At 39.2% G+C, this 18,640-nt stretch overlaps 1 long non-coding RNA gene across 1 annotated transcript; it reads right to left on the bottom strand.

The window, feature by feature from the left end:
• Positions 1-14,041: 14,041 nt before the first annotated feature.
• On the bottom strand, positions 14,042-18,602 carry LOC122453818. Its single transcript, XR_006273189.1, has 3 exons — positions 18,178-18,602; positions 16,959-17,115; positions 14,042-14,097 (listed from the first exon to the last, which is right to left on the bottom strand). It is a non-coding gene; the product is annotated as an uncharacterized LOC122453818 (long non-coding RNA).
• Positions 18,603-18,640: the final 38 nt, after the last annotated feature.

The following is an 18,640-nucleotide window of genomic DNA, read 5'->3' as shown; positions in this document are numbered from 1 at the left end:
GACATGACTGAGCAACTAAGCAAGCAAGAACCCTTTTGTAAAATGACAGTGGTTGTGGGTAGCAGATGCTTTTTATTTTGTGAAGTAAGGGCATCAAATTTGGCCTCCATTTGTTGATCTCTCTCTTTCCCTTTGAAATATTACTGGGCGATGGAATCCGAAGATTTAGTCACCCCAGTTAGGTAAGCATTTCCTGTTGTGGCCTTTACCACGAAGTCAAAGTGAAAGGGTTAGTTGTTTGGTCATGTCAGACTCTTTGTGACCCCATAGACTGTACCCTGCCAGACTTCTCTGTCCATAGAGTAATCCAGGCAAGAATACTGGAGAGGGTATAGCCATTCCCTTCTCCAGGGGTTCTTCCTGACTCAGGGATCAAATCTGGGTCCCCCAAATTGCTGGCAGATTCTTTACTATCTGAGACATCAGGGAAGCCCAGTCTTTTTTCCCTGCCTCATACAGGCAGAAAGTGAGCAGGACAGCTTTCCAGCAGAGGTAAGGACCACTATGTTTTAGAATTTTATCTCCTGTTTTATTGTCACGGCAGTAAAGGCTGAGCAGACTTGGCCATGATGCTGATAGAGTTAAGCTTGTTTTGTTGGATCTAGGACATGTCCCAGGTCTTTCAATGACATAGCACCCTAGAAAACATCAGCTGCTTTGTTGACTTTGACTTTATTTTAGAGCTCCACGCCATGCTGGCAGCAGAAGAGCTGCCAGCCTGTTTACCAAAGTCCCTGCTTTGTATTGATTACATAAAAGAGCTCTTTCACAACACTGTCTCATTCCATTGATGGAGAACTCCTGATCGTTGGGTTTTATTTTAGTACAGACAAGCAGAATTCCTTCCTCAGAAGCCATTCTTGGGTATTCAAAATGTCCCTTCTCTCTGATATACAGGAGGATGGGACCACCCCCCCCTAAGCCACCATGTAAATTTTTCATTTCCTTCTGGAGAATACACTTGTGGCGACACTGTGTTTTAGTACAAAACTTTACGGTTCTCTGTTTTTATAGCTGCCCATGTGTCTCCTGGCCCCTTACATATAGGACATTTTAATGTCATCCGAGGGCAGGTGCTGTGAAAAAGGTTCATGAACTTCCTACTTTTAATAGATGTTTTGTTGCATATTTTAGTATTTATATTTTTATATGTATTGAATGGGCTTCCCGGGTGGCACAGTAGTAAAGAATCTGCCTCCCAATGCAGGAGACGCCAGAGACAGGGGTTTGATCTCTGGATTAGGAAGAACCTCTGGAGTGGGAAATGGCAATCCACTGCAGTATTCTTGCCTGAAAAATCCTATGGACAGAGTGGCCTTGAGGGCTACAGTCCATCGGGTTGCAAAGAGTCAGACATGACTGAGCACGCATGCAACACAAAGAAAAACATTTAATAGATGGCAAATTCTGTACATTTAAAAAAAATCAACTTTTTAAAAAGAAAAAAAAAATCTTTGAGCTGATATGGTTGGGGGGAAGGATTTTAGAAGCACAAAGTCTGATTTCATGTTTCTCAATTCAAAGATGAAGAAAAGTAAGGTTCGGAATAGGTAGTGACTTGCTCAAGGTCACCCAGCTACTTAGCTGAAGTGCAAGGACTTGCAGTTGATCTAGTGCTCTCTCTCCCACCTCCCTCTAATACCCCATCGGAATTGAAATCACGGCAACAGCCACTGCCAAGTACTTAACAATGGATATATGATGGTGGTCCTTTAAGTCCGAACCGGGGTGGTTTTCAGTTTTTCCCTTCATCAGCACAGAAAGGCAAGGACATCACACTGACTCTAATATTTCATGCTTAGCTCTGGATTCCCTTGGTTTCATATTTCTGACTCTTTCCTCACTTTCTTGTAGGGCTTTATGATTTAATTTCAGCTTATGGCTGGCTTTGGTACCCAGAAGAGGGGTAATTTGTCCTTTAAGTTATTCACCCAGGGGAGTCAGTGTTCTTCGAAAGCAAGCAGGGAATCCCAGAAGCTTCGTTCCCTCCGAGGGATGCACGACACACACTGATACCTCACTCACTCATTCTCCCGCCAGAGTACCTTATCTCCTGTGCTCAGCCCTGGTTTCTATAATACCTTGTATTTCTGCCGAGCTTTTCACATTCACAAATAAAGCAATTTACAGAGTATTTACACACTGCCCAGTGACTAATTATACACCTGTAAGCACTGCAATCACTCTAGACAAGCAGCATTCCTCTACATTAGGTTCCCTTTAACAAAGTGTCTGAGAGCTATTTGTAGAGAGAAATTGGCGGCAACGGTCTTGGCTCCTGCTTTCAATTGTTCAGCATATGGAGTTTATGTCATCTAGCATGCACCTCAGGACGGTGCAGCTCATGGCTGAGCCAGGGGCTAGAAGGGTTACAAAAGAAGAGGAAAAACGGATGACTGTGATCCTGGTGGATCTTATAAAAATTGCTGATGAAACCAGGCAAAAACTCATGCAAAAACTCACAAAGAACACATGTTATAAAGTCACCTGCCAAGGTGTTTTGTACAGATATATATGTGCTGTTTTATGCAGAACTGTAGTACAGGATGGAGGAGATGGTTGTAGTTTATGGTTAAAAGAATAAGAAATGAATAATGTTGAGTTACCATTTAATGAGTGTCTTGTTGCTGAGTTGCTGAGTCGTGTCTGATTCTTTGCGACCCCACAGACTGTAGCACCCAGGCTCCTCTGTACTCCACTACTTCCCAGAATTTGCTTAAATTCATGTTCACTGAGTTCCTGGTGGTGGTTTGGTCATTAGTTGCTAAGTTGTGTCCAAATCTTACAAACCCATGGACTGTAGCCTGCCAGGTTCCTCTCTTCATGGAATTCTCCAGGCAAGAATACTAGAGTGGGTTGCCATTCCCTTCTCCAGGGGATCTTCCTGACCCAGGGATCAAACCCAGGTCTCCTGCACTGCAGGCAGATTCTTTACCATCTGAGCCACCAGGGAAGCCCTCTTTGAGTGCCTATCCTGTGCTGGATTCTTCACATGTATTCTTTCATTTAACCCCACTGTCATCCCCATGTAGCACATAAAACTTACTAAGTTTTACTAAGAAGTAAAATGAAATTAAAAGATGCTTGCTCCTTGGAAGAAAAGCTATGACAAACCTAGAGAGCATACTAAAAAGCAGAGACATTATTTCAATGACAAAGGTCCATCTAGTCACAGCTATGGTTTTTCCAGTAGTCATGAATGGATATGAGAGTTGGACTATAAAGAAAACTGAGCACCAAAGAATTGATGCTTTTGAACTGTGGTGTTGGAGAAGATTCTTGAGAGTCCTTTGGACTGAAGGAGATCCAACCAGTCCTAAATAGCTAATAAGGAAGAGTGGGAATTTAGCCCAGGTCTGTTTGTCTCTGACCATGCCGTTATATCTTCCCCACCCTAAGAGAGGGATGACAAGCCTTCACAACAGACAAATATCTAGTGTGTATATGTGTGTATGTGGACATGGGTTACACAGACAAAAGAAGGAAAAGATTGGTAGCATTTCATTTATACAGATGCTGAGGAAAGGAATTAAATATCAAAGTTTTGGCAATAGAGTGAGGTGGGAGCAATGGAAGTGCTCCTAATAGACTGACCTGGGTTCAGAGGGTCTTATCCGAATCCAAATAGAAAATAGACAGTCAGTCATGTTTAAAGACTAAACAGCAATGTAAGCTTGTAGGAATGTTACATAATGTCCAGAATGAAGGGAGCCATGTGAAACATATGATGTCATCAAGAAGGACTTGTCCACTTATGTGAGTGAGGAAGAGCAAATACCTGCTGCCTGGTCTCTGCTAACCTGGGATGATGTTTTAAAATCTTGATTGCAAATTTTATGACACTGCTTTCATAGAGAGGTTGAGCCTATGTCTCCTCTCTCCAAATCTGGGCTAACCCTAGTGAGCAGTTGACCAACTGAGTATGGCAGAAGTAATGCCGTGTGACTTAAAGACGATGCCGTGGCTACCTCGTAGGATCCACAGCAATGAATTGTCTGAATACCTGGTGAGGTTGTCAGACCCAAGCGCATCAGCCCAAGGAAAGAGAAGAAGCACTGCCCCTTGGGAGACCAAAGTGGTACAGTCAAAGGGTTAGGAGCAAAGAGAAAAGCCGAAGTATGAGAAACTCTCAGGTCTAAGGAGGCAAAAAGAAGTGAAAGGTAAAAATAAGTCAGAGTCAGATTGGAAACAGGTCAGGCTGTAGAGTGCAAGCATTCAGGGTTAAGTTATGAGCAACACAGATGTAAGTGGTTCAGACTGATGTGGTGAGTCATGCAAGGAACATTTTCACAGGTGGCCCAGAAAGGTGACCACAATTTAAGGAGCCTGGTAGACCCAGACATTTACAATGTTAAAAGAGAAAGGGAAGAAAGTAGAACCGCTTATCTGCTTTAATTCCTATGTGTTCTCCAGCTAAAAGATTGCAGAGAGAAAAGTGTGAGTGTGTGCTCATTCATGACTCTCGTGAACCCATGGACCATAGCCTGCTAGACTCCTCTCTCCATGGAATTTTTCAGGCAAAAATACTGGAATGGGTTGCCATTTCCTACTCCAGGGGATCTTCCCTACCCAGGGATTGAACTCGTATCTCTTGAGTACAGACAGAAGAGAGACAGAGACAGAGAGACAGAGAGAGAGGAGAGAGAGAGAGGAGGGCAGCATTAAATTCATTTAAAAAATAAAGTAAGAGGGGAATCTGTAAGAATCTGCAAGTGCTTGTTTTTCAAAATGTATAGACATTACCTGACATGCATGGTGAGGTGCATTTCTTGGACACTGAAAGAACTCTGGGGTAAAACAGAGGAACTCTTGTCAATAATATTTGAAGAATCTTGAGAATTAGGGAAGACTGAAAATGGACAACGTCCAGAGACTGGCCTGATATCTGGGTTAATCTTTTAGAAAAAATTATTAAGGTGATGAGTTGTAAGCCTTCAGCAAATAAATCAGCATAAGTTAGTGAAGATGAAGTGATTAGCTTGAATTTATACATGAATTTACCAGCCTCTAATGATAGCCTTTATAGGTGAACTAGGCATATAGTAGGAAAAGAATTATTTCGGATGAATGGAGTTATGTTAACTAAAAGGCAGGGCTCTCTTTAGAGCCAACCACAGGCCTCTGGGATTGGTGCTACACTACCCAAAATGTTTACTAAGGACTTGGAATAAGATTATGAGAGCATCATGGCATGCAGATACAGGCTGTAGGTAACAAGAAGCTGAAAGGGCTCATCATTATGTTAATTGGTGGAATTTGTACCCCAAAGATCTTTCCAGGTAGTAACTACTGACATGGTTTAAGAAAAAGAAATTCAACAGGGAAATTATAAACCCTTTTGATTAGGCATCCACCCCTCACCCTCAATGGACAATGTGGAAACATCCAAACAACTCAAAATTCTACCCACAACTATAAAAGAACAGGATAGAGAAAATGTGGTTTGTGCACATGGAAAGAATTTTGAGTTGTTTAAATTTAACAACTCAACACAACTTAATACTGGGATGTGGTTGCCAAAAATGCTACTGTGATAGGACATTTTGTTAAAAGAAGGATCCAAAACAAGGGGCATGATGATGCAACTCTGGTGTTTGTTCTGGAAGTAATCCTATGGAGAGTATTAACAGACTGGAGTATGTCCAGAGAAAGCAACGTTATGGTAAGGGGACAGAGGACCTGTGATATGGAAAATGACTAAAGAAACAGTATATTCAGCCAGGACAAGAATCTGTGGGGAGTGTGGAGTGGGAGGAGAATTGAACAAAAAGCTGTCACACAGAATGGAGCCAAGAGGCAGGAGCAATGAAAAAGATGAGTGCAGTTGAACTCTAGGGAGAACTCTGTCATACACAGAGCTGTTTGTTCAAGGATGAAGATGTGAGAAAGCTGCAATCATGGAGACATTCAACAGAAATACGAAGGTCATTTGTCGTGGAGAATATCAAAGTTATTGGTAATAATACCCACAAAACTATGATTTTTTAGGACTTTATAAGATGTATTCCTTACAACAAGAAGTGCTTTTAATGATGAGGAAGTGGAGGATCAGAGGAGTCAAGCAACTTGCCCAAGAATACCCAGCTGGGCATAGACAGCAGAGATCAGAACCTAAATCTGCCTCCTTTTAAACAATGCTCATGCTTTTCCACTGGCTCACACTTCCTCAAAGAAAAGCAAGCTCTAGGAGAGGATCATTCTTTAAAATAACAGAGGGGCTATGAGATCTTCTGGAGCTAAGGTATCTAATAAACCCTCTGAGAGTACTGAGCATCACCAGGACTCTCCAGGCCATCACTGAGCAACATATGATATTACTCAGTTTGGAACGTCTTTTCTACTGATGGTTCTGTCATACATCAATAGTACAATCAATTTTATTAATCAAAGATCTTTTTCTGAAGTTTTAAGTTCTTTTAATTCTCTATAATCATTATTAAAGCATTAGTTCCTAGCTTTAAAAAGAAAGCAATGTTTCTCAAATATCAAGGAAATTAAAACTTTTAATTTTTTAATTGAAAAAAATTATTATAGTTGATTTACCATACTGTTTTAGTTTCAGGTTTATAGCAAAGTGATTCAGTTATATATGTATATTTTTTCAGATTATTTGCCATTATTGGTTATAAATGACAGTGAATATAGTTCCCTGTACTGTAAGTAAATTCTTGCTGCTTATCTGTTTTATGTATAGTATTTGGTATCTGTTTATCTCATACTCCTAATTTATCCCTCCCCTTCCCTTCCTTTTTGAATTTAAAGTTATTTTAGATAGTTTATTTGTATGGGAAATTATTTTGATTGTTCCTGTTTTGGGGAAATCTATGGTCCCACCTAATCTGTCTCCTGAGAAACCTGTATGCAGGAAAAGAAGCAACAGTTAGAACCAGATGTGGAACAATGGATTGGTTCAAAATTTGGAAAGGAGTATGTCAAGGCTGTATATTGTCACCCCGCTTATTTAACTTATATGCAGAATACATCATGCAAAATACCAGACTGGATGAAGCTCAAGCTGGAATCAAGACTGCTGGGAGAAATATCAACAACTATAGATATGCAGATAACTCGATATGCCACTCTAATGGCAGAAGGTGAAGGGGAACTAAAGAGCCTCTTGATGAAAGTGAAAGAGGAAAGTGAAAAATCGGGCTTCAAACTCAACATTCAAAAAACTAAGATCATGGCATCCAGTCTCATCACTTCATGGCAAATAGATGGGGAAAAAGTGGAAATAGTGACAGATTTTATTTTCTTGGGCTCCAAATTCACTGCAGATGGTGACTGTAGCCATGAAATTAAGACACTTGTTCTTTGGAAGAAAAGTTATGACAAACCTAGACAGAATATTAAAAAGAAGAGACAACACTTTGCTGATAAAGGTCTGTATAGTCAAAGCTATGATTTTTCCAGTAGTCATTTACAGATGTGAGAGTTGGACTGTAAAGAAGGCTGAGCACCGAAGAATTGATGCTTTTGAACCACGGTGCTGGAGAAGACTCTCGGGAATCCCTTGGACAGCAGTGAGATCAAACCAGTCAAACCTAAAAGAAATTAACCCTGAATATTCATTGGAAGGACTGATGCTGAAGCTGAAGCTCCAATACTTTGTTCAACTAATGTGAACAGCCAACTTATTGGAAAAAGACTCTCATACTGGGAAAGATTGAGGGTAAGAAGAGAAGGGAGTGGCAGAGGTTGACATGGTTAGATAGCATCACTGACTCAATGAATATGAGTTTGAGCAAACTCCAGGAGACAGTGAAGGACAAGGAAGCCGGGTGTGCTGTAGTCCATGGGGTCACAAAGAGTCGGACACTTAGCAACTGAACAACAATTCCCCAAAGGAATCTAAATTCAAGCCCTTGAATTTCTATAGATGTATTTTATGTCAAAAGTTTAGTCACTCAGTTGTGTCCAACTCTTTGCGACCCCATGGACTTTAGACTACCAGGCTCCTCCATCCATGGGATTTTCTTGGCAAGAGTACTGGAGTGGGTTGCTATTTCCTTCTCCAGAGGATCTTCCCAAACCAGGGTTTGAACCGGGGTCTCCCACATTGTAGGCAGATGCTTTACTCTCTGAGCCACCAGGGAAGTCATTACATCACCTCGACTTATGCATACTTCTTTTAGGGAATTTTGAACTATTTAATCATTTATGTCCTCCATCTGTATCAGATAAAATATTCTGCTGCTGTGTGTATATAGATGTACCTCCCCTCCATATATATATATAATTGGGAAGCCAGAGGAAATTCTCTGCTACTTTTTTCATCCCCTTGTAAAAGCACTATACACTTTTAGACAACTGTGAGTCTAGCTTAAGTTCATTTAGAACTTAGAATACTCATATTGCCTTTGGGAGGCTGAAAGCTGTATAAGCCCTCATGTGTGCGTTCATTTGAATGAAAGAGTGTTGCAGAGCTAGAACGACCATGTGGTGAATTAGCAGGAGAGAAATCTCTTAGCACCTCGTTGTGTTTTTTGACCTCAAATTGTATGGGCCTTTGTAATAATTAATAGCTAGTGTCGCCTCTTTATTCTTGGTCTCTATCATTGCCTGACAAATAGTTTATAGTCTATAATCTTTCCAGTTGTCTTCTCACCCTGATGTTTTATACCTCAGTGACTTTGTCTCAGAGTTGTGTTTTGCATTTGCTTGCTCATCCATGGTGACCTTGCTTGGGCTTTGTTTAGTTTATTTGTTGCCTGATGATACATACCAAGCCTTACAGGGACCATTTGACTTTATATACATTCAATTTATTGACTTTAGTCATCACTGCTTCCTAACAAACCCAAAAAGCACCCTGAAAGGGTTACATCAAGGCCAAATCTAAATGGCAAATGCTCTTCTCACTGCCTTCTTTCAGAAGATTGGAGGTTTAACCTGCCCTGTTCCCCATCCTGCCCCACTCTTTGACCACATTTTTTTTCTGTAGCCAGAATTGATCTTACTAATCATCACAGATGGAAGCAATTCAACCATGAGAATTCAGGTTAGTTTACCTGTCTGTGACCAGACTGATTTATAAGCACCTCCGTCATTTCTTTTTTCTTCCAGTTTGTTTGAGAGTGGTATAGAGCTTATCCTCAATTTAAAAATTACAAGCAAGCTAAGGTCAGTAATTGCAGAAGACATTTACCGAGTTTACATCCAAAAAGATAAGTGTCCCTATTATTACATTAGCTCACATTTGTAACTACTACTGAATAGTGGGTGACCTCAGTGTATGAAGCTACAAAAAGATAAATAATTTATATTTAATATTCTGGGCATATTATCAAGAAAATGAATAAAAGCTTTGCCTACAAATATACCAAGAATTATCCATTATTGTCACTGCTAATTATCTATTACTGTCTGTTAAGCTACTACAGTAGAAAAAAATTTCTTTTACATGATCTAAAAGATTTAAAGCATGGTCCTGAGAACAAGATGAATTCTTTTTTTTTTTTTTTTTTTAAAGCAAGGAATTAGGAATCAGAAGATCTGATTTCTATTCTGACTCAACTAATAGTAAACCTTGGGCTCATCCTCTCCCTCTGTGAAAGGACTCCTGTCACCTCAAAACACTGACAAAGGATGTAGGAAGATCATGAAACAGATCACAGACATAAAGAACAGATTGTGATCGCCAAGAGTTGGGGGCAGGGGACGGCAGGGAAGAGAAGGTATGGGAGCTTGAGATTAGCAGATGCAGACTATATGTACAAGATGGATAAACAACAAGGTCCTAATGTATCACACGGGGAACTATATTCAATGTCCTGTGACAAGTTATATTGGAAAAGAATATGAGAAAGAGGTGGATTCTTAACCACTGGGGAGGTCCCAGGGTCTTGTCTTTGAAATTTGAGGTCTCTGACCCCAAATTTAGCAGACTCCATGATTTTACATAGTCTCTTGTCTGAAAAGTCTGTTAAGACAGAATTTCAGTTTTTCCCAGTCAGCAAATAATTTTTGGGCAAGAGCAGCTTCCTTGCTATGCTTACCTTCCCGGGGTCTCATTTTCCGTTAGATTTTTGCCTGCTAATCTCTTTTTATCTTTTTAGCTCTTCGATGTTTTTAAGGGAATACTTAAAATACATTCAAATAAACACTGTTTCCAGTGGGAGGCTTTTTATTTTTTTATAACTTGGTCCATATTAACATGTTAAAGCCTTTCTACAGGTCACGTACTCATGATTCTTGCTGAGAAACCAAACTGCCTTTTGAAATTGGCCTGTCCCTCTGGAAGAAGCTGGTGCCAAGTCTGAACATTTAGAATGCCATAACTCAGACTTTTTCCCAAAGTAAAACTAAAAAACCACAATTAAGTGCAGCAGCTTTGCATTACATAATTCTGTCTCCAACATGCTAAAAGAACCAATAAATTTTAGGTGGATAAATTGGTGGTAGATAATGATTTTGTCTTTCTTTCTTAATTTTTTGGTCAGTATTTTGAGGAAGACTGATTTACATAAATCATCTAATACAGTGCTTTCCAGCAAAATAAGTGATGATAGAAAAGTTTTAAAATCTTCAGTGTTCATCCACGTGGGGTTACTGTGCTCTTGAGATGTGGCTAGTGCAACTGAGGACCTGAATTTTTAATATATTTTATTTAAAGTAATTTAAATAGCTTAAATTTTATTTAAGTATAAATAAAAATTTAAGTATAAATATTTTTTATTTAAATAAAAATTTTATTTAAGTATAAATAAAAATATAAAGTATTTAAATAGCTTTAAATTTTAAATAATTAAAATAAAATAATTTTAAAGTAGTTTAGTAATTTTAAATAAAATTTAAAGTAATTTAAAGTAAATAGTAATTTAAATTATTTTATTTAAAGTAATTTAAATAATAATTTAAATGGCTTAAATTTAAAATAATTTAAATTTAAATGGATGTGAGAGTTGGACTATAAAGAAAGCTGAGTGCCGGAGAATTGATGCTTTTGAACTATGGTGCCTCTAAACATATTAGAGAGGGATGTTTATTTGACAGTGCATAAACATAGCCAACTATGAGCTCAGTGAAGATACTCCAAAAAGGGGAAAAAATGTTTTGTTTTGTTTTGTTTTTGGGAAAAAATGTTTTATGGGACAAATTTTTTCCTGGAATACTATAGGATCTCAGAATCCCCATATTGACAACATCTGTTTAGTTTTTTCTAATCCAATGCTTACCTTCAAGTGGGCCTTAGGAAGCATCACTATGAACAAAGCTAGCAGAGGTGATGGAATTCCAGTTGAGCTATTTCAAATCCTGAAAGATGATGCTGTGAAAGTGCTGCACTTAATAAGTCAGCAAATTTGGAAAACTCAGCAGTGGCCACAGGACTGGGAAAGGTCAGTTTTCATTCCAGTCCCAAAGAAAGGCAATGCCAAAGAATGTTCAAACTACCACACAATTGCACTCATCTCACATGCTAGTAAAGTAATGCTCAAAATTCTCCAAGCCAGGCTTCAGCAATACGTGAACCGTGAACTTCCAGATGTTCAAGATGGTTTTAGAAAAGGCAGAGGAACCAGAGATGAAATTGCCAACATCCGCTGGATCATTGAAAAAGCAATAAATTTCCAGAAAAACATCTATTTCTGCTTTATTGACTATGCCAAAGCCTTTGACTGTGTGGATCACAATAAACTGTGGAAAATTCCTAAAGAGATGGGAATACCAGACCACTTGCCCTGACTCTTGAGAAACCTGTATGAAGGTCAGGAAGCAACAGTTAGAACTGTACATGGAACAACAGACTGGTTCCAAATGGGAAAAGGAGTACGTCAAGGCTGTATATTGTCACCCTGCTTATTTAACTTATATGCAGAGTACATCATGAGAAATGCTGGGCTGGATGAAGCACAAGCTGGAATCAAGATTACCAGGAGAAATATCAATAACCTCAGATATGCAGATGACACCACCCTTATGGCAGAAAGTGAAAAAGAACTAAAGAACCTCTTGATGAAAGTGAAAGAGGAGAGTAAAAAAGTTGGCTTAAAGCTCAACATTCAGAAAACTAAGATCATGGCATCCAGTCCCATCACTTCATGGCAAATAGATGGGGAAACAGTCGATACAGTGGCTGACTTTATTTTTCTGGGCTCCAAAATCACTGCAGATGGTGATTGCAGCCATGAAATTAAAAATATGCTTACTCCTTGGAAGGAAAGTTATGACCAACCTAGACAGCATATTAAAAAGCAGAGACATTACTTTGTCGAAAAAGGTCCGTCTATTCAAGGCTATGGTCTTTCCAGTAGTCATGTATGGATGTGAGAGGTGGACTATAAAGAAAGCTGAATGCCAAAGAATTGATGCTTTTGAACTGTGGTGTTGGAGAAGACTCTTGAGAGTCCCTTGGACTACAAGGAGATCCAACCAGTCCATCGTAAAGGAGATCAGTCCTGGGTGTTCATTGGAAGGACTGATGTTAAAGCTGAAACTCCCAATAGTTTGGCCACCTGATGTGAAGAACTGACTCATTTGAAGAGACCCTGATGCTGGGAAAGATGGAGGGCAGGAGGAGAAGGGGACGACTGAGGATGAGATGGTTAGATGACATCACCAACACAAGGGACATGGGTTTGGGTGGACTCCGGGAGTTGGTGATGGATAGGGAGGCCTGGTGTGCTGCGGTTCATGGGGTCACAAAGAGTCAGACACGACTGAGCGGTTGAACTGAACTGAATGCTTACCAAATATGAGCACAGAATCCTATCTTCCCCACATATTCCTGTTACTATTAATTCTATGGAATACATTTTGAGAATTGGAGATTTATGCTAAGGAACTTTATAAGATACAAATAAGCAAAAACACTGGATAGATTATGATAGTTTTTTCAAAGTAGTGTTTGCAGATCTTTAGAGGACATGAATATATTCTCATTAGTATATAATTTTATTGGAGAATTTGAAATGATGTGATTTTTAGTTACATGATAACCTTCAAATACCAATTCAAGCATGTTTGAATTGTGTCGGTAAAACATTCTAACAGTACTACTACATGATTTCTCTTAAGATTTGCTTCTAATTGTCTCACGTTGATTAAAAAACAGAGATGAACTTAAATTATCACTTGCTGTAAATGAAGGTCAAGTAATGGTAGGGATACCTGTACAAATAAAGGTTTAATAAAGAGAAATATTAAAAGAATTGAGTCATCACATTATAAACTACAATTAAGAGCATGTTTTACCTCAAAAATAATTCATTCGGTAACAACTATTTCAATATTTATTGTTGTTGTTGTTCAGTTGCTCAGTCATGTCCAACTCTTTGCAACCCCACGGACTGCAGCACACCAGGATTCTGCGTCCTTCACCATCTCCCAGAGCTTGCTCAAACTCATGTCCACTGAGTTGGTGATGCCATCCAACCATCTTGTCCTCTGCCATCCCTTTCTCCTCTTGCCTTCAATCTTTCCCAGCATCAGGGTCTTTCCCCATGACTTGGCTCTTTGCATCAGGTGGCCAAATTATTGGAGCTTCAGCTTCAGCATCAGTCCTTCCAATGAATATTCAGGGTTAATTTCCTTTAGGATTGACTGGTTTGACCTCCCTGCAGTCCAAGAGACTCTCAAGAGTCTTGAGTCTTCTCCAACACTACAGTTTGAAAGCATCAATTCTTTGGTGCTCAACTCTCTTTATGGTCCAGCTCTCACATTGTGTAAATGACTCCTGGAAAAATCATAGCTTTCACTATGTGGACCTTTGCTGGCAAAGTAATGTCTCTACTTTTTAATATGCTGTCTAGGTTTGGTCATAGCTTTTCTTCCAAGGAGGAAGCGTCTTTTAAGTTCATTGCTGCAGTCACTATCCACAGTGCTTTTGGAGCCCAAGAAAATAAAGTCTTTCACTGTTTCCCCATCTATTTGCCATGAAATGATAGGTCTGGAAGCAACTATCTTCTTTTTTTTAATGTTGAGCTTTAAGCCAGCTTTTTCACTTTCCTCTCTCACCTTCATCAAGAGGCTCTTTAGCTCTGTTTGCTTTCTGCCATCAGGGTGGTGTCATCTGCAAATCTGAGGTTATTGATATTTCTCCTGGCAATCTTGATTCTGGCTGTGCTTCATTCAGCCTGGCATTTCACATGATGTACTCTGCATATAAGATAAATAAGTAGAGTGACAATTTACAACCCTGATATAGTCCTTTCCCAATCTGAAACCAGTCTGTTGTTCCATGTCAATATTTATTGAAATGCTTCAATTTCAAAAATATCTTTCACATTCTGTAACTTGAAGATTACATTTTTAAGCCTTTGTTCATATTTATTTTGCAAATGTTTTGGTATGAGTTAAGCCTAAGAATTTTCTAACTAGTTTTATATCTAGAACATTACAGTTTTTTTGAGTTTAAGTAATATTAAAATAATCAAAGTCAAAACTAGGGTTACATACAAATTATTTATGTATGTAAACACTGTTGTAAGATATTTCTATTACATTTTGAATGCATCATATAGCAGTCTTAAATATTTGGCCAATATTTAAAATGGGTTTGCATTCCATGGCTATGCATCATCTGTTAAATTGGCCGTATGGCCAGAAAAGTTCTGCAAAGTATTAAAATTTCATCATGGATGATCACAAGTTGACTGGTTTAATATCACTGTAGATAAAAATAGCTTTATTGAACTGTTCAAATATAGCAATATCAGGTTTTGTGGATTTTTTTCCCTCTAGATGTCTGCTATCTTTTTAAAAAACTCCATACACAGCATACACACTATGCAAAGCATGCCTTCAACTATCACCTGGAAGTCAATGATTCCAGAACTCTATTTCTACCCATTTGTTCACTTCAATTTCAGACACACATCTCCAACACTCTCATCAAGAGTTTTACCTAAATGTCCAACAAGTATTTCAAACTCATTGAACTCCAGATGCCAGTCCTGTGTTCTTATTCTAGATCAGTGGTGTTCACTTCCAACCAGTCCATGAAACTCAAAACTCTGAATTCATCTTCCACTTCTTTCTTGTTTGTCCTCACCCTTACATCAGCGATCAGCGAGTCCTGCAGATTCTCTTTGCACCCTAGCCATTGTCTTAGTTTAGGCTTGTACCACCTTTCAAACGATGACTGCAATATCCACCCACGTAGATTCCCTGATGCATCAGTTACCTTCAATGCCAATCTAGCTTGAAATATGAACATAACTAATCTCAATCAGAGTCCACAGATAGCTTGCTTCTGCCTACATGAGCTGGCCAAGCTTCATTTACTGAGACTTCTGCCTTAAAAGACTGTGAGTTTCTGGAAGGCAAGGCCTCTTGTCTTGTTCATTTTTATTTCTGTGTTTTATAAAATTCTTAGTACGTAACTAGTGCTACATGTAGTTGAATATTAAGCACTAATGAGTGGCTAAGAGCACAGGTTTTAGAATCAGACAGATCTAGGTTTAATTTCTGCCTCCTCTGCCACTTAGTTGTTAACTGACCCCGGGCAAATTAACTTTTAAGACTGCAATTCTCAATTCTGGCTTCATGTTAAGATTACACAAGGGATTTATTAGAAGGGCCCAAGCCCCTACTTCAGCCCAATTAAATCAGAATATATGGAGGGTGAGGCTCAGGGACTAGAAATTTTAATAGATCCACAGGTGATCTTATTATGCCGCCAAGGTTGAGAACACTGCTCTTGATCTTAATTTCTCATCTACTATGTAGCATCTGTTTTGAAGGGGTTTGGAGCATCTGAAAAGAAATGGAATTCAGCATAGTGCCTGGCACATAGTGGTGGTACAGTGGTAAAGAATCCACCTGCCAATGCAGGAGAAACAGGAGACGCAGTTTCGATCCCTGGGTTGGGAAGATGCCCTGGAGTAGGAAATGGCAACCCATTCCAGTATTCTTGCCTGGAAAATTCCATGGATGGAGAAGACTGGAGGTCTACAGTCCATGGGGTCACAAAGAGTCAGATGTGACTGAGCATGCGCACACACACTGCATATAGTAAGTCACAATGTTAATACACAATTTGTAACCTTCTTCTTAAGTGCTAGCCACTGGCTGCTTTGCCTTCAATTCCTGGATTCACAGATTTTGCAGCTTCAGCACCTTCACTCTTGCTCTTCACCCTGCTCTTACAAGATTCCTATCTTCAGGTCACACCTGAAGTCATACCTAGCCTCCAGGTTTTTCCCTTTATTTTCTATTGCATAGGGAGATGTTCATCATCACTTGTCTCACTTTGAAATTATATATTAATTTAAATATTTACTGTGTGTTTCCCCAAACGTACTGCAAACTTCAGGAGCAGAAAAGGTCGCTCTCCTCCTGGGATTCAGTGCCAAGTGCCTGGGGTGTGTATGATATTCAGGTGATAGTAGTTAAAGGATGGATGAATAAATGATCCATCTTGGACTCTCAAAAAGGCAAAAATCCTTGACTTTTTGTGTCCCAGAACTATATGTATTCCTACATCAAAACACCATCAAAACTAGTACTACTGTCACTACTGTTCCAGTTTCTAGCTATTGACTAAGAAAACTGTAACACCTTTTTTTTTTTCCCCCAGGGAGATGGTTTTAATTTGGGTAAGGCTTCCAAGTCCAGGTTCTTAGAGGCTTAGTCATCAACTCTTAGTCATCAACTCTAATTAATGTTAGTCTAACAACATCTCACTTTAACAAGGTAAATAAACTTCTGTGGGTGTTTATGTTAGCTTAGTAAGAAAGGTTTTGTTTTCCAGTTTGCCTTTTGTCCTATTCACTTGGAAAGCCAAACAACATGTAAGGTTAATGGAAAAAACCTGTTTTCTTATGTTACAGAATTATCAAATCATTGATACATTTGCCTATAAAAAGGACCTTAGACACAACCTAGACCAATCCCTCATCTTACAAACGAGAAAAAAGGCCAAAAAAAAGTGAATTTTTTGGACATGATTATGCACGTGCTGTCAGGGCACCAGGTTTCAAGAATCCTTCACCAGTGTTCTCTCAGCCACATTATACCTGTTTCAAAGTAATGCAGTTATTCCAATTTCTCAGAGTTCTTCATCAATTTATATTCTGGCATCAAGTAATTTGTGATTTTCACGTTTCCACGATAATAACAAATGCTTAGTCCAAATTTATGAGTATGACATTCAGATCTCATGTCTTAAGACATCTGTCCAAAAAAAAAAAAAAAAAAGACATTTGTCCATGCACCAGGCTCCATCATCTATTTCAAGTTTTCCCATCTCTGAGCTCTCATCAGAATGCACAGCCCCATATCTACCTCCTTATAATCCATGAAAACTGTCCCCAAACTTAATCAGAAGACAGTGGTTCTTTGTATTTCTCCTGAGGACTTTGTATTCTGCCCTATACCGCAATAGGAATGACTGTTGGATGTAAGAAACTTAGAAATTGGTGCCACGTGGTTCATGCTTTTTAGGTCTTGTCTCTTCTTGAAATCAATAAATATTTAAACTAAAACAAAAGTCTCTCCAGGATAAAATTTTCCATAAGCAATTTCTTGAAGACAATTTTGAAGTGTTTGAAAAAGGCAAAACCCTGATGAATAGGACTCATGCTGCTTTAAAGAGGGCCCCGGATGTAAGGACATTTTGAAGTTACTGTCTCTTTTCTGGGTGCTTTTCTCTTTTCTTTTAAAAATTGTTCATCCATTCAGTATAATTCATCCTTATCCATTTTTTTTTTTTCCTACTGGTAGTGTGAAAACCTACAGGAGAATTTACGACCTTTAGGAAACATTAGAGAAAATAAGAAAGGCCATAGAGAAAATTAGAAAGACCTGTAAATACTTGCTTAGGTGTATTCTGGTGCAAATTTAATGTCACCTTCAAATTTTTCAGAAATAAACGTACCCATAAAAAGGTCAGAAACAAAGTTTCATTAATCAGTTCAAAGTAAAAAAAAAACAAAAAAAACAAAGGAATTTCACCAATTAACACTCCTTTGCACAGCTCTTAAACAATAATTTCAGGCCCAAACTTCATGTAAAAAACTTTCCACAAGAACACTGTAACCTGACCACAATCATATTATGATACTACTTCAAATACTACACAAATACTACTACTATTTGTGATACTACACAAATAAAAGGCTGTAATTTCTCTACTTTGTATTTTCCTCTTTGTAGTTTGTATTGTACTTCGCAAAATCTACTTCGCTGTAAACCTCAAAAGCTCTTCCTATGAAAACTGTCCCCAAGCCGCTTTACCTGGTCAAACTTGGGGAACGATTATTAATGAATGCCGCATAAAGTGCTGTGGGATGGAGAAGAGAGAATTATCAATTATGCTCTCTCCCCAAAGACGTAATGACTTTAGAAAGGAACGAAGAAAGGTAAAGAATAAAGGTCGGCGAAATCATAAAAGATACTGTCAGCATCCCTAGCAGGAGGACCAGCGACCTGCGCTCCAGAACTCCGATTTCAGCTCGGAGCAGAGAGACGCGCCAAGGGTTTGCGTGAGTAGCTGCGCGATTCTCTGGCACCGCCCACAGGGTCTGGGCAATCCTCACAACCCACGGCTGCCCGGTCAGCAAACAACAGCCTCCACCAATCGACGGTCCACGCCTACAGGTGCCACTACCCTCGTGGAGACCGGAAGTTCTTTTGCCCCGGCTCTCCGGCCTTCCACCTGGCGCCTGTGGGAACCGGAAGTTATTCTGCCCCGATCGTC

The sequence above is a fragment of the Cervus canadensis genome, chromosome 15 (genome assembly GCF_019320065.1).
Source record: "Cervus canadensis isolate Bull #8, Minnesota chromosome 15, ASM1932006v1, whole genome shotgun sequence".
Taxonomy (NCBI): Eukaryota; Metazoa; Chordata; class Mammalia; order Artiodactyla; family Cervidae; genus Cervus; species Cervus canadensis.
This window is presented reverse-complemented; position numbering and strand designations above follow the sequence as displayed.